General features: G+C 40.2%; 1 long non-coding RNA gene across 1 annotated transcript in view; it reads left to right on the forward strand.

Annotated features, from left to right (window-relative positions):
* Window positions 1–754: 754 nt before the first annotated feature.
* Window positions 755–13,905, forward strand: part of LOC143896416 (uncharacterized) — a 33,294-nt gene continuing 20,143 nt past the window's right edge. The window contains exons 1-2 of the long non-coding RNA XR_013256639.1: window positions 755–1,158; window positions 1,344–1,397. This is a non-coding gene — a long non-coding RNA (uncharacterized LOC143896416). The remainder of the gene's footprint in view (window positions 1,159–1,343; window positions 1,398–13,905) is intronic.

A 13,905-nucleotide genomic window follows, 5' to 3' on the forward strand; every position in this document is an offset into this window, starting at 1 on the left:
CCCATTTTGTCGTGCCGCGTCGTACATTGTGAACGCGGTTCTACCACGCCTCGTACCTCTGTGATTTAGTGTAAAATTCGTGTCCGCTATCGCGGCCCCGAGCCCCGAGTAACTAAAGTGCGCCTGAGATTCTCGCACGTCTCCGTGTTCGCGGTCGCTCATCTGCCTCGCGAGCAAGATATCCGTCGGTCGCGTGCAAGATCTCGATCTCTGATGGCGAGGGCGGTCATTCATCGGTCTTCAAGATCTCCGTTTCGCGAGCCACGCAGAGAGAAAATACTGTATTATATATATATATATATTGCCGGACGTCGGAAATTCCTGTACGATCCGCTCGACGATCCCGTCGGCCCGTGCCCCGCAGGTAGACACGACGAGCGAGTCTTACATGGCGGAGAGAATTTCGTAAGTCACATGGCCAACTTCACTCGCCAGGAACACCCGTCGCGGGGATCCGCACGCGGTGATCACGTGATCCATCTGTATGCGTCGGCCCGTCGCTACACTTGCTGCTTGTCAGGCCATTTTGTTTAACTGTAATCATAAATCATTGATATATATATATCGATTAGGGGGACTCGGGAACTCGGGTTAATGCCGTGGGTTCGTTAGGCCCAAGGAACTGCGCGGATCATTTCCCCCTATATATATATATATATAATATATATATATATATATATATATCAATGATTTATGATTACAGTTAAACAAAATGGCCTGACAAGCAGCAAGTGTAGCGACGGGCCGACGCATACAGATGGATCACGTGATCACCGCGTGCGGATCCACGCGACGGGTGTTCCGTGTTCCTGGCGAGTGAAGTTGGCCATGTGACTTACGAAATTCTCTCCGCCATGTAAGACTCGCTCGTCGTGTCTACCTGCGGGGCACGGGCCGACGGGATTGTCGAGCGGATCGTACAGGAATTTCCGACGTCCGGCAATCCTTCCATCATCGTGTAATAAAGTACGCGCCGCGTCGCGAGATTAATACCGGGAGTGCCGTGCAAAGTGTCGCGCGATCATGAGCGACGATATCGTCGATTTTCGCTCGTGAATGTCGTGAGTGAGTGCGTCGACGGAGATGCACATTGGTGAAGGACCACGGAGAAGAGGAGGGGGCCTGGAAGGCATCGAGCAACGGCGGAACGACCGTAAGGTGAGTAATATTCGTTTATTATTTTGCTGTCCCGTGGCGGATTCCACCACTTTCTCAAGCGCGACGTGATTCGCCCTTACATTATACTCGAATCATTAATTCATTACTCGTACAATCGGTACAATACAAGTATCGATTATCTGGACACTGCAATGTTTTAATATAAAAATATTTGTATGTTTCAGATAATTGATCTGATCAACGTAGTTGATTACAACTCCGCTGTTGCGCATCGGCCGGTGAGTGATTTTTTATTTTAATGTCAAGGCAGCAATATAATGCACATTTTCATATTCTTAAATTAAAAAGTAAATTTTGTAAATTTTAAAATGTTTGTATCAAATTCAGATTTATTTACGATTACAAAACAAAGAAAAATTAAAATTCAAGTTAGTAATTTTTTACTTAATTTGAGAAATAGTACTTACGTTTTTGCATATATTATTTAGCTATTTTTCTTAATACTCAATATATAAAAAACAATAATTTTTATTATTATAAAAAAAAAGTTGAACAATACATACAGAAACGTACATTTCAACTAAAATAAAAAATTATTAACTTGAATTTTAATTTTTCTTTGTTTTATAATTGTAAATAAGTTTGAATTTGATACAAACATTTTGATTTACATAATTTACTTTTTAATTTAAGAATATGAGAATATGCATTAATAAAACTCGAAGAAAAGAATTATATTAAATTTTGTATTGTTTCAAATTGATACTTAATAGTACAATTTACAATAATATAAATTGTTCTTATCTCGTGTAGGGGCGCCCCCCTTCAGTAAGTATGTAAGGTTGAATTGCATAGGATTGTTTTCTGGAAACAAACCGTTGTACGCATATACTGGATATTACATGTATAATACACTTACCTTTAAAATTTGCAATTAAGCTTTCCAGTCTCCATTGTAGCAACAAATTCTCTATTGCAATCTCACGAAATGTTGAAATCTCACAATCGCTTTCGCGACTTTGCTGTGTCTTCCGTCGACCCGTATAGACAAGTGATCGGTGCAAACCTGTATCAATATGTGCGCTATGCACACAATCTTTGATTTAAGAATGTTATTTTTGATCCAACATTTTTTCGCTTTTTAAGAAAAAGAAATAATTAAATAGAAATTAGTTGATCTTATTTTTAGGCGTTAGACCATCTGTTTTTTTGCTTAAAATATTCTTTAGGGTCTTGAAAACAATATACAATTTGATTCAGCACTAAAACAGATTTTTAAACCTGGATTAGAGTCGACTGTGTGATGCGCCGTTCAGCAGCGCAGAGCGCCTTTTTTCAAGTCGGCACGCAGCATAACTTTAATAATTTTCAACCGTTTCACTTGAAATTTTGACAGAATCTTTAAAACTAAATTATCTAAAGAAGTACATATGGATTTTTTAATACATCAAAAACTTTCAAACTTACAGACATTTTTCTACGGATTTTTTTGCTTAATAATTGCATCTTTTTTTCAAATGCTAACCATTTTTATAAAAATCAATTTTTTTACATATTCGTATGTACTTATCTAGTAAATTTAATGTAAATTATGAAAAAATTTTGTAATTTGTTCCACATTCAGATGCCGACGACTTCTGCTGCGTGCCGCGGAGAGCCTTTTCAAAAACCGCATTAAAGTGGACGACTCCTACGCTGCCATTTTATACTTAAAATTTTTTTTATTTAGTGGAAACATATATTTATAATACATTACATTTTTATTTTTCTTTATTGTTTATTTATAAAAAATCGCAAAAAAACATGCTTTTTCCGGACGTCAAGGTGGTCTAACGCCTTAAGAAAATTATAATTTTTGATTTGAAAATACGTTACACTCTATCCAATATTTTTTCTCTTTTTATTCAAGAAAATTATTCTTAAACATTAAAAATATATTTTTTTTGTTGAACTATATAAAATTACTTTATTGAAGCAAATTTTCTTCTTTCAATGCAATATCATCTTATTTCAAGATTTCCTCATTGTAACTAAAGATATTTTCAAATTAAGAATAATCTTTTTTTTTTGTATAGTACACGTAACGTATACCATAGATTTTCAAGGCTGACAATGAATTTTGGAACACAGCCCTCACTACTCATATTCGAGCTTCGTGTGTCGTTGCATTAACCCTCGAAATTCGAAACGCGATCGCGAGAGGTATCTACCTCGGAACGTAACAGTGGGGAGCATTAATGAGTTCTGTTACCCGGTGAGCTACGGTGCAGAGCGGTGCAGGCGAGCGCGCTACGTTACCGTCACGGTCGATAAAAGGTTCAAATACAGAACCGCGAACGCGTAAAAATGGTCAGTCACGCTATATTGCTCGCGCGTGCATTTGATTAAAAAAACATTTTTAATACAATTTGATGCACACAATTAATACGTATTACATACAATATAACAATCATAGATGAATATGTAATTATAATTGTATNNTTATGCATCTGCAACTATTATTCCACCGACTAAGTATGTGTTTACTGGAATAATATAATTACAGATAATATGATAATTATAATTACAACATTATTACCTATAATTATTCTATTGTATACGTAATGCATATGTAATTATATAAAAAATTGTTTCGCGATATTTTATAATTTTTACGATGTCGCATTATCTTTCGTATCTTATTTATAAGTAAATGAAATATTAAAATTAAAAGCTAAGTAATGGTACGGCTGATATTAGGGTATTAAGCAATATTAGGGTATTAATAAAAAGCTATGATACATTTTGAATTATAATTATCGAGTCAACGTTTCGACCTATTTGGTCTTTCTCCGGGTGGAAATTACGACATGGTGCTATATGGGCCCCGGCTAGTTTTCCACGAGTTAATGTGGGCGCTATGATGGAAGGCTAGTCTGGGGCTGCACTGGGTGGTAACGGCAATAATGGCCAGCTCCAATATTGGAAAACTATCTAGGCCCTAGCTCGCCGAGCAATGTTGCCCCAAGATATTAAATCTGTCTAGCCGCTATCTAGAAAGAGATAGGGAGACTACGATAGTCTATTTAGACTTAAAATTAATAAATAAACACTAACAAGGGAACCTTGCGAAGTGTCAAATTCTAATTTTAATGTAACTTTGTGTACATACAGACAGGGGTAGTTTCACCCCTTAAAACCGTTTATTGGCATCAACTCCTATTTTCTAAATTCATCTATTTACATAATCTGTATGTACACAAAGGTATATTAAAATCAAAATTTGACACTTCACGAGGTTTCCTTGTAAGACGATTGTAAACTTTATATATATGTATTTTAACTATTTAGTATATATAAGGTTATATATAATATATATAAATATATATATATATATATACACTAATCTGAGTAATTTATAACGAGTTACAAAGTAATGATTATATTTATTAAGAGTTGATCTGATTCTCATCATTTCTGGTTTTTTTTGATCGATGTAACCGATGACCATCCCAGTCCTTAGCGTTCGTTAAAGTAATGCCTATAGCTGAATATATTTCCTTTTGGGTAATCGATTTTCCATGCTTCTCAATAATATTTACAACAACATCTACACAACATATAACATATCAATTATTATGTATAAAACTTTTTATCTCTAAATTAATATGAAATAATTACTATTAATAGTAACATAGAGAAAAGTTGTATTTTCTTACCAATAATGCAATCGCAGATCGGAGTTTCTTTTAGGACAATTTTGTCATCAATTTTCTTTTGTGCTGTGCACATTAATGCAAGTTCTCTTGTCACTAACTTTTTCATTATGTTTGTGACACTTTTATTTATATTCAATTGTCGATCGACAAAAAAAAATAAGAAAGCCTTCTAAACATTAAAAAATATAGAAAAAATGTATTAAAAAATTAATAAAATTAAAAGCAACAAAAAAACTTACAAAATCGCGACGGCAAACATCGTTAGTTTAAATTGTTGTTGTTTTTTTTTAAATTGTTGTAAGAATTCGGATAAGAGTTTCGGTTTTGAATTGCCAGAATATATTGCGACTGGATATGGTTTATAAATCATTGGATTAAAGTGGACTCTACATAAAATTGGCCAAAACACCTTTGCGCTCGATTTGAATAAAGGTATACCATCAATATTTATCTGCAGATAAATTGTGTCTTTCTCATGAACTTTTGGATCAATGCATCTCATTAATCCTTCCTTAATACCAAAATATACAAACTCACCAAATGAGCCATCATTATCAATCATAGGCGTAATCACGTATTTTGCTGAAGATGTACGTAAAAATGTTTTAGATGACTTGGGCAACTTTGGTAATAATCTAGGTCGAAGAATATTTAACAATTTATCCAAATGTGCATGAGGTATTTTGCACTCAATTGCCCATTTTTGTAATTGTAGGATTTCAGAATCTTCTTCTCTTTTATCTTGTTCCAATATTTCGCCATCTTCGTTACTTATCTGTTCTATTTCTTCTATCAAACTGATGTCACCAATACTTGTCGAATCAGAACGGATCTCGTCCCCGGATCTGTTACTTTGCAAATCATTATTTTCCTCAATGGAATAATTTGAATTGTCACTGCCTACTACTACATGCAAATCACTGCAATGACACTTTGACATGTTTCTTGCATTATCATTGTCACTTGCACTTTCACTTTCTGATGACGTAGTCTTCACCATATCAATTTCATTCCGAATTTTTTTCCTCGCATCATATTTTCGCTTTCGCAATAATCCAGTAGAATCTTTTTTCTTATTCATATTTATTTCATATCGTGTTTCTAGAGCGCAACAGATTTAAAAAATTATCACACGATTGCCAAAATTTACGTTAAGACGTGTAACTCGTAATCACAAAACAAACTAAGGGTGCCGTCCCATCTGATAAAACAAACTAAGGATGCCCAGAATCTGATTGGTTACCGTTCCATTTCGCTTTTCCGTTCTCCATGGTACGGCACCCTCACGCTACGTTGTCGAGGGCGTTACTGCGAATCTGCGCCTGCGCATTCGATCTAAAAGAAGACCCACATATATGATCGGTGAAACGCGCAATGTGCAATACAACAAGGGACTATAGATGTGGGCTACTCAAAGTACATGCAATTGCTGTACGTGCAACGGAGTTCGATGTATAATTCGATACAAGCCACGATTATAGCTTGAGTATCGAATAACTTTATGAAATGTTGAATAATTTTACATTTTACTTATATATTATTTAATAATATTACTTATATTAAATATGACTATTATGATCCTGTCTCACTGGCCAGGCGCTAGCTAGCTCCCGGGTGGATTTCCCATCTTGGCACCCCCGTACAATTCTGTCTAGCGCCCAGATGAAATACTAGGCAGCGCCCGGCTAGATTTCCGATACGGGCGTGCCACGACATTCCCCACGGGGCCCAATATCGAAACTTGGATCGCCCAGACACATTTCCACCCGGGACATTCAAATTTACAAGTGATATAAATAAAAATAATAATAACTGTTGAAGTTCACATTATCAACACTGAAAATTATAGTCATCGCCGATGGAACGATTACGACACGCAAAAGAAATAAGGTCAAAGCCAACTTCGAATTAAACGCCGTCACAGGCCACATAATTATACAATAATTGTTACCGATTACAATAAATCTTGATTTGAGTTGCAGCTGACGGAGATGCTAATTTCGTGCATTTTCCGTATATTTTAAAAGGGGCAATCCTCTGTATGATCCTGGTATCAGCCATGCTCAACGTCGGAAATTGTCATGTCCGATATTAAATGGAAGTAGAGATCGGTGTTGCGTCAAGAACCTTTTAAAATATACAGAAAATGCACAAAATTAGCATCTCCGTCAACTGCAACTCAGATCAGGATTTATTGCAATAAGTAACAATTATTGTAATATGTGGCCTAGCTGTGACGGCGTTTAATTCGAAGTTGGCTTTTACCTTATTTCTTTTGCGTGTCGTAATCGTTCATCGGCGATGACTATAATTTTCAGTGTTGATAAAGTAAACTCTAACAGTTATTATTATTTTTATTTATACTACTTGTAAGTTTGAATGTAATGCCCTGAGGAAGACCAAGTAGGTCAAAACGTTGGCTCGATAATTACAATTCAAAATGTATATATAGCTTGTTATTTTAATACCGTAATTAATTAATATTGCTCGGAATATCGGCCGTAACATTACTTAGCTTTTGCTTTCGACGAGCAATAACACGTCCTATTTTTTTACATTAAAATTAAGTTATTTAAATTAAGGATTAATCGGATACGAAATTTATTTTGTAATATTTCTTGAATTTCTAGATTCTTCGAATTTGAACATTAAGTTTATAATGCGATTTTTATCCATTTTTGCTTTTTACACAAAATGTCTTTCCTAACATTGAAATATTTTCTTATATAAGAAAAAAAATATTTTTATATGTAAGTGATGGTATCTCGTGTTTATGGTAATTGGATTTATTTTCTGCGAAAGAGAAGCCATTTTTTATGTGCTATAAATTGTGAAGAAATATATAAAGCTTACGATATTATCACGTAGCTGTTAACCATTATTTTCACAAATATTATATTATTTTTATTTTTTTTTAATACAAAAAATTAAGGATTAAACGGATAGAAAGATATTCGTAATTTGATATATGTTGTCGAGATGTTTCGAGTTTCGAGATGTTCTTTGTCTTAATGTTTGGTGGTTCTGAAAAGAACCGATTTGGTGGTTCTAAAAAGAACCGATTGGATGTTGCTGAGGTGTTCCTTGTCTTAATATTTGGTGGTTCTGAAAAGAACCGATTGTTTTGCTTGGCCCTGGAGCGAATTTTAATAATCCGTCCAGTAACCATTTCTCCCGATCACCTGATGCAGTCGTCGATCGATGGACTGACGAAGATTGGTGAAGAACTCAGGTTTGCTTCGAAGTGCTTCCCATTTATTCCTCGCGTGCTTAAACAGAGCTTGTTTGGTTCTCTTATGGCCAGGATCCCACGTATTCACAATTTTCGCCCACACATTCTCAATCAAATTGAGATCCGGGAATTTAGCTGGCCAATCAAGAACCACATTCTCTGATGTTGTTCGAACCATCTTCGCACAATGCGGGAAGTATGAACTGCAGAATTGTCCTGAATTAATCGAAATCTCGGTACATCTTCTGCCGGGAATATATTTCGGACGCTCGGAAGCAGAACGTTTTCCAAAATATCAATGTATTCCTCACTATTCATATGTGGCGATATTTCAATTAGTTCACCAGGACCATACGCACTCATCCATCCCCACATTGCACAAGTGATGCGCCCACTTCGCTCTTGAGGAATGACATACCTCGGATCAAATCTGCGATTATCGGGTCTTCAAACACGATTACGCCGATAAACTGCAGAACAAAAGACTTTTTCGTCTGTCCATACATACGTACTCCTGTACATACTCCTGTACGTACGTACTCCTCTGGGAAAAATAAAGACGGTTAAGTCGCCCACTTTGGGGCCCAGGATTAATAATCAAATTATTTGGATTGCTTATAACCCTAATTTTACGTAACCTCGTATTTGGATGTCTGTGAAGTTGGCCCCCCTATTTCAAAATTCGGAAAATTTTATTAGAGTTCTGTGTTCGAGATTCCGTTAACGTTGCGCCGTCCGATCATCTGATGCCATCTGGCAGCATCGATCGGGTAACGACGCTCGATCTCCGCGGTAGCTCGCGCGCGCACGGGCGCGCTCATCGCCAACGTCTTCCTCGTTTTTGTAAAAATGGCCGCGCGGTGACTAGACGCATAACGTGTGCTCTGTACGGTTCGATCATTGACTTCGGTTAATCGCGCACATCGCAGTGCTCACGCTGTTTTGGATCGTATCATAAACTGTGAAATAGACCGCTCATCAACTCTGGTGCCTCAACACGACGACTCAAGCTCACACGTGCGCGAGTGCCGACCGCCACGTGTCTCACCGGCTCACGGGCGACTCACCACACGAGGAGGGCAATTGATATAATTGTCGCTCGCCTGCAACGATCATTCAAAGACTTCTTTTTTATACACCGCTCCTCGATTCTCAGGTCAGACTGTAACAATTTTGATACATAAAGACGGCTCAGACTGTGGTCTGAGTTACACAAAAAATAAAGTGAATAATTAGTGAACACCTTCCACGCGCTTCCTTCTCATCCCGCTCCCATCGTCGGGATTAATCAGCGATTTCGCGAACAGTTCTGGATTCCTCAGAGTTTTACAGTTTTCTGTAGTTTTTAAAAAGAGTTCCGTCATTTTTTTAAAGTGGTGAAAACACCATTTTAAAAATGGGGGGGTGGGCTAACTTTACGGCGCCCTTCATTTTTGAAAAAATGAATTAAAAAAAAAAAACTTCTTGGATCTCCCGACGGCGTCTCCAGGTCATTTTGGGTTACCCCATCGATGTTGCCATCTCCCACTTATGCTACACCTCTAATGTCTCCTTACAGTGCCAGACTAGAGTCAAGCTCAACAGGGTCTTCTTTCCCCGCTAATTTTTCCAAGCTCGTTCCCTTGGCAGTGGTTTCGCTAGATAGTAGATAGGGACAGTGGGAATTTCGTTAATCCATTCATGCGCGTCACTAATTAGATGACGAGGCATTTGGCTATTTGCATCACGTCGTTTTGGCGCGTCTTACCGCTTCGAGGCAGTGCGGTTCCTGATAACAACGGGTCCCGGTTCGAGCGTCCCTGCAGGTTGACTATTGGATCGCTCATCTGCGCAACGGGTTACCCATTAACATGGATACGAGATCCAGCATAACTTTCGTTCTGTATTATCACCCATCTTATAGTAACTGGCCTATCTAGCACTCTTGGCAAGTCCTCCCGCAGGAGGGAAACTTATCTGACTGATCTGCCGCGGGATTCCTGCGTACGGGCTGGAAAAATTATTTAAGCAGAGTCCCTTACTTGGGGAAACGGAACTTGGCCGGCTTAGTGTTTAGCCGTTACCGCGGGGAGCCACGTGGAGGCGTCCGCCCGTGTGCCGGGGCGGTTCGGTCACACGGCTCTGCCGCCGCTCGGTGCCCATCCGAGCGACTCGCATCACTGATGTCCACGGCAAAAGTGCCGGCATAGATTAAAATCGGGAGTGTAGAGTGCTCCCGAATAAATAAATAAATAAGTGTTTGGGTGGATCAGGTACCAGACTGTCGTTTATGTGTAAAATTACATCAGTGAGCTAGTGCCAAGAGTTTTTAATCTGCAGCATTGCTGCTGTTGAGACGCAAAGGCGCGTTATAGTCCATAAACATATGGAAGAGTTCCACTGAGCTCCTGAGTGCTTGGAGTGTTAGCGTTCTCAGCGAGCCTCTGTCTTTAATTTCCAATTTACGAAGACAGGTAACAGTGTCCTTGGGCATTGCTCCTCTTGTCCCGATGACTATCGGGAGGATCTCACAGTCTTTCGCTCCTAAGTGAGCTTTAAGCGGGCCTATGAGGGATGCATATTTAGCGAGCTTGTCCCTCTTACCTCTCTCTAAGAGATCACCATCCTTATGACAGATTGTAACGTCAGCCACGAAGACCCTTTCCCGATACTGTATGATCAGGTCTGGTTGGTGATTCCTCAAATGAGGGTCCTGCAGTCGAGCTTCTTTCGTTATTACCATTCCACGTTGCCCCAAGATGTGACGCTCTATGACATCTCGAATATCGTTGTGGCGTTTAATACGACCAGATTGGTGTATACGCACTGCCCCAGTATATGGCCCAGTGTCTCGGGTTGAGCCTTACACTTACGGAACATGACACCGCTGTTTTTAGTGGCTCTGTTCAGCGACATCTTGTTTGCCGCGACATTGGCTCTCAACTTGAGCCATTCATTACCCACCTTATCATCTTTATAGGCTGGCACACCCTTGCCTTGGGACGGTAGTTTCGCCCATTTGTGCCATTCATTCGCTTTTGCCTTATTTTTATAGCCGTCGATCTGTTTGATCGATTCTAAGGGCCAGCCCAGTTTGGCTATGTGCGCCAAGCGCTTTAATTTGTTCTCTAGCCCCGACGCCACTACTAGAGCTTGGATAGCCGGATCGCTGTTATTTAGAAAACGAAAACCAGCTTTTAACATTGCGGACGTTACAACAATACCAAGCTTGGGAAAACCCATGCCACCATCGCGCTTAGACGCGTATAGCAGACTATCTGCTGTAGACATTGGAAGGTGCAGATAGTCTTTCACCGTTAATCTTATTATAAGATTCACCGGGAATATTGTTAATCATAGTTACTCCCGCCGTTTACCCGCGCTTGCTTGAATTTCTTCACGTTGACATTCAGAGCACTGGGCAGAAATCACATTGCGTCAATACCCGCGAGGGCCATCGCAATGCTTTGTTTTAATTAGACAGTCGGATTCCCCTAGTCCGTGCCAGTTCTGAGCTGAGCGTTGAATGGCGGCCGAAGAGGACGACCACGACGGCTCGCGCCGCCACGGAAGCCTCGCAGCAAGGAAGATCCGCGGGAGGCCAAGGCACGGGACCGAGTTCGGATCCCCGGGACCGGCGCCGCGGATCGGTTCACCTCGCCCAGGCCCGACACGTCAGCCAAACCCGCTTCCCGATCAAGCCCGACACGCCCCGCTCCTCAGAGCCAATCTTTATTCCGAAGTTACGGATCCAATTTGCCGACTTCCCTTACCTACATTAGTCTATCGACTAGAGGCTCTTTACCTTGGAGACTTGCTGCGGATTTGGGTACGAACCGGCGCGACACCTCCACGTGGCCCTCTCCTGGATTTTCAAGGTCCGAGGGGAAGATCCGGACACCGCCGCAACTGCGGTGCTCTTCGCGTTCTAAACCCTATTTAATGAAAAGTAGTAAAACTTACTTTTCATTAAATTTTTTTGAACATACAAGAATTAAAATAAAACTCAACGTACACTGAAAGAACGTAATTTATCCTTCTAAACGAACACAAAAATATTACAATTTAATTGCAATAATATACTTTTATAATTATGTAAAAACACTGTATAATTTTCCAATAACTAGTTGCTCTGAGAAACTTTGTTATTATGAGCTTCGTCATAACATCAGAATATTTTACCGGCCTTATTATGATATAATCTGTATTCTACAAGTATAATACTTTACTATGTTATTTGATTTATTTAAAAATATTAATTTTGGCGGAAGTGATTTGTGTATAGTTAGACAATCTTGTTGCGTAGCCAACATAACGTCGGCTTCGTCCAAAACGAACACAGAAATTCGGCTTAGATCGAACACGCAAAACTTTAGTCCCCACTCGAGCACTTTGCGAGGCGTTCCGATTATTATGTGCGCGGTGACTTCCGACCCAGGATTTACTCGCTCTCCTCGAACAGCGTATTTTATTTGTATTTCGGGGCAAAACCGTGACATGCTTGCCACAATTTCGCCGGTTTGTACGGCGAGTTCGTAAGTTGGCGACAAACAAACAACTTGTGGGTAGGTTTTCGCGGGATCTACCCGATGCAGCATGGCCAGTACAAACGTGGCCGTTTTACCTGAGCCTGATTGAGATTGCGCAATCATATTTTTTTTTAGTTTTGTCTAGCTAGATTTTCATTTCAGCCCACTGTGTGACGCAAAGCGCTACGATCAATATTTAAAATGATACATCTAATCTAAGTACGCACTTTAAAAAATTTCTGTTTATATCCGTATGTAGAGATGCAAAAACAGTAATTAACTCGAGCTTGAAAAAGAAACTATTTTTTATATAATTATAAAGAGGAAAAGGAGTTTGACAAAATATATATTGCACTGATTATTTTTTAATTATATTTCTATTAAAACGGATTGACGTGAAAAACCTGGTACAATGGTCCGTTGTGGCCACCCCCGTAGCCACCCATGTGGCCACCTGTTTGGCCACCCACGTAGCCAGCTATGTGGCCACCTCTTTGGCCATCCCCGTAGCCACCCATGTGGCCACCTCTTTGGCCACCCCCGAGGCCACCCATGTGGCCACCTCTCTGGCCACCCCTGTAGCCTCGATGTCCTCGCCCTGCTTCTCTCTAGGAGTCTCGTGAGTCGAAAGGCTCAAAACAATGTGACACACTACTAGGCGGCCGGTCCCCCTTAAACGGGAGACCCGGTCGTCGCACGAGCCCGGTTTGCCGTACCGCGCCTCTGCCCGTCGTCGGGATCTCACCGCTTACGACGGCACGGCGTCTAACGGTCGAACATGAGTTTCGCGAGTTCGATGTCGAGACTCGGAATCGTCTGTAGACGACTTAGGTACCTGGCGGGGTGTTGTACTCGGTAGAGCAGTTACCACGCTGCGATCTGTTGAGACGCAGCCCTCGTTTGTTTGGGTGGATCAGGTACCAGACCGTCGTTTATGTGTAAAAATACATCAGTGAGCTAGTGCCAAGAGTTTTTAATCTGCAGCATCGCTGCTGTTGAGGCGCAAAGGCGCGTTATAGTCCATAAACATATGGAAGAGTTCCACTGAGCTCCTGAGTGCTTGGAGTGTTAGCGTTCTCAGCGAGCCTCTGTCTTTAATTTCCAATTTACGAAGACAGGTAACAGTGTCCTTGGGCATTGCTCCTCTTGTCCCTATGACTATCGGGAGGATCTCACAGTTTTTCGCTCCTAAGTGAACTTTAAGCGGGCCTATGAGGGATGCATATTTAGCGAGCTTGTCCCTCTTACCTCTCTCTAAGAGATCACCATCCTCATGGCAGATTGTAACGTCAGCCACGAAGACCCTTTCCCGATACTGTATGATCAGGTCTGGTTGGTGATTCCTCAA

Source organism: Temnothorax americanus, unplaced genomic scaffold (assembly GCF_048541705.1).
Source record: "Temnothorax americanus isolate GAGA-0224 unplaced genomic scaffold, ASM4854170v1 Scaffold180, whole genome shotgun sequence".
Classification (NCBI taxonomy): Eukaryota; Metazoa; Arthropoda; class Insecta; order Hymenoptera; family Formicidae; genus Temnothorax; species Temnothorax americanus.